This window comes from Otolemur garnettii, unplaced genomic scaffold (assembly GCF_000181295.1).
Source record: "Otolemur garnettii isolate 467f Iridium unplaced genomic scaffold, OtoGar3 scaffold00027, whole genome shotgun sequence".
In the NCBI taxonomy this organism is placed as follows: domain Eukaryota; kingdom Metazoa; phylum Chordata; class Mammalia; order Primates; family Galagidae; genus Otolemur; species Otolemur garnettii.
In genome coordinates this window covers 2,466,212-2,469,005 of record NW_003852422.1, presented here as the reverse complement: position 1 = coordinate 2,469,005, position 2,794 = coordinate 2,466,212, and the positions used below count along the sequence as shown (strand labels likewise).

Here is a 2,794-nt window from a genome sequence, read left to right as displayed (position 1 = left end):
GCAGCCCAGGGGTCCTCACACACCTGTGGTCTGCAGCCCAGAGGCCCTCACACACCTGTGGTCTGCAGCCCAGGGGCCCTCACTCAGAGCGGCAGCTTCTCCTCCCCACTGAGGAGCGCTGAGAAGGGTAGCAAACATCCTGAAATCCAGCTAAAGAACCTACGTCTACATGTGTTTGGAGGAGGTGGCCCCAGAGCATGTGGACCTCACTGGGGGAGCCGTGGGGTCACAGTGTCCTGTCCTCGGGCTCCTCCCCAGCCCACCCTGCTGTTCTAGAGATATAACCAGAAGATCAAGATCTGTGGACGCAGGGACATTTTGAGGCTTCTTCTTTTTCTAAAGTGTAAAGACAAAGTTCTTTTTTTTTTTTGAGATAGTCTCACTCCGTCTCCCTGGGTAGAGTGTCATGGTGTTATAGCTTATAGCAACCTCAAACTCTTGGGCTTAAGTGATCCTCTTGCTTCAGCGTCCTAAGTAGCTGGGATTACAGGTGCCCACCACAATGCTTTGCTAGTTTTTCTATTAGAGACAGGGTCTCACTCTCGCTCAGGTTGGTCTTAAACTCCTGAGCTCAAGGGATCTGCCCACCTCAGCCTCCCAGAGTGCTGGGATTATAGGCATGAGCCATCTTGCCTGGCCAAGACAAAGTTCTTAATTCTTTGGAGTGACCAAGAATCAGTTTCCCACGGCCACAGCTTGCCCTGGCACCAAGGTCCTCATTAGAGGCCTGGCTGCTGAGCTGGACAGGGGCCGGGAGCCAGACCCTCTGCTCCACACAAGGGCCACCTCTGCCCTACTTCCCAGCCTCTGGGGGCTGCAGTTTCCACATCTACAAAATGCAGTAATCACAGCCCCTCTTCACAGGGTTGAGTGGAAACGCAGTGAGTTAGCAAAGATGCCACTGCTCAGATGGGGCACTGGGCCAGGGCGGCCCCAGCCTGGCCTCAGCTGCCCCTGCAGCCCCTCCCATCCATGTGGGACGTGGCTGCAGCCAGTCATTACTGAGATATCAGGATATCTGTGTCCTAGAATGAGTTTATTTTCTGCCAGGCTGTATTTTCAAGTGGGAACATTCACCACACACAGGGAAAGCAAATGTCAGGACTGTGCTGAGGGTGGACGCTGTGTCCACAGCAGGGCCAGCCACTGCCGGCCTCTGGGGAGGATCTGCCTGCCTCATGGATCTCTCATCAAAGGCGGGCCCAGATTCTACTTTACCTTTTACTGATAAGAAATGAGAGGCCATCTCAGTCCTCTCCAGGAGACCCTGGCAGACGAAGCCCAAGTGTCTCCTGACTGGCTGTCCAGCACCCTTTGCCTTAGCCCACAGCCCCTTTTTATTTCACAGAAGTATCCTAGGGAAGGAAGGGTCTTGAGAAACAATGTTAGCCATCTCTATCTCAGAGGCAAGGGAGATGGGACCCAGAGGCTCATCTGCTGGGCACCTCCTGCCATGCCAGCCGCTGGGGCTGGACACAGGTCACCCAGAGCCAGGAGGCTGCTTTCATGTGAAAATCTGATTTGAGGGTTATTACATGGGGCAAGGGACAGGGACCGTGGCAAAGATGGTCGAGGCACTACATGCTCAGGACAGCCGGTGCCCAGCATCCCATAGGTTTCCATGGAGCGCCTCGGCCACCAGGGCACACGGGGCAGGGGCAGGTGTACGGTGAGGTACTAGACAGAAAGCCACACTTCCCCGTGTGAGTGCTGAATCACCCCGCCTTACTCTATTGATTATCTCCAGAAATAAAGAGCTTCTGAAAATGAAATTCAGGAATTGGCTTTCAGATTCATAATCGGTTTGATTTTTCCTCCTTTCAAATTCTTAGTCACCTTTATTTTTGGACAACCTAGAATTTACCTGGAAACATACAACATAGTTTAGAAAGAGAGGTGGGGTTTTCTGAAACGCCACACACGGAGGTGGTCTGACAACTCTAGAAATAGACAAGTAGATGAAATGCACAGAGGCTTTTGCTTTGGAAAAAGAGAAATTCAACAAACATTAGTAGGACCAGCACCGGGAAACGCAGAGCAGAAATCTAAGGTGGCTCTTGTTAGCTGGGGGAGGAGGGGCCTGGGCACAGTGACCCCCTTCTCCGTCGCACCACGGCCAGTGGTGCTTTGCACCATGCCCAGAAAGTCCTAGAAAAACAAGAGGCAGATAACACAGCAGCCAAAGATTTTTGGGTCGAAATGGATTTCATCCTTCAACGCTGCCCTTGTCTCCTGCTGGCACAGAAAGTAAAACATTAGTTTAGTTGTCTTTGAGTGCCGGATGGTGTAGCTTTCTACAATCAGAGTCTTTGCAAATTCATTAGGCCAGAAAGTGCAAGTCTAGTAAGTACTAGTGTAGGACGTTCCAGCAGGCGTCCTCGGCCACGGCTGACGTGCTGGAGGTATCCAGGAGCCCCGGGAGATTCTCCTCTGCCTTTCTCTCACTCTGTCCCTCTCACAGGCCTCTTTTTGTTTTTTCTTCCATGCCCTTTATATCATTCTGTTCTTTCTTTCTTTTAAATAAAATTCACTTATTTGTTTACATGATGCTTATTAATTGGGCAGCAGGTCTAGGCAGGCTCTGTCCTCCAGTATGAGGACACTGCATTTCCCCAGACAGACAGTATCTATGTCCAATAGGTTGGTAGTCATTCCTCCATTTTATTCTGAAAATTCTTATTTTTTGCTCACTGCAAACTCTGGACTCACGCGATCCTCCTGCCTCAGCCTCTGAATAGCTGGACGTACAGGTGCCCACCACCTCACCCAGAGGATTTTTCTATTTTAGTAGAGA

The 2,794-nt window shown here is 51.0% G+C and overlaps 1 protein-coding gene across 1 annotated transcript in view; it reads right to left on the bottom strand.

Annotated features, from left to right (window-relative positions):
• The window catches only part of MBP (myelin basic protein), a 107,430-nt gene that overhangs the window by 6,625 nt on the left and 98,011 nt on the right, over positions 1 to 2,794 (bottom strand). The window lies entirely within an intron of this gene.